This window comes from Penaeus monodon, chromosome 29, assembly GCF_015228065.2.
Source record: "Penaeus monodon isolate SGIC_2016 chromosome 29, NSTDA_Pmon_1, whole genome shotgun sequence".
NCBI lineage: Eukaryota > Metazoa > Arthropoda > Malacostraca > Decapoda > Penaeidae > Penaeus > Penaeus monodon.
Window position 1 is genome coordinate 11,405,350 of NC_051414.1, and position 374 is coordinate 11,405,723.

The window sequence follows — 374 nt, forward strand, 5'->3', positions numbered from 1 at the left end:
CCCTAAAAGAGAGGGGAAAAGAGAATAAGGATGCCCTCAAAAAGGATTTATACTCAGGGGGGGCAAATCACCTTTTATCAGAAGTCAAGTTTAAAAGATCAGTATCGAAAATCACTAAACTTGTTTATTCAACAAGGACAGCAAACAAACATTGCAAGCAAAGTTGTAATTGTCCAAACAGAAGGTAAAATACGTAATAAAATATGGCGAGAAATCCCCTAGAGTTTTCCGGAAATTCTGCGGAGCCTTTTATTGTCGCCAAAAATGGTGAATAAATTCTAATATAAAAATAACAGTATTTCTACTGGAATTTATAAGTAAAGGAGAGACGGACTAAGGGGGGGGGGCGTCGGCATCCCAAGGAACTATAAACG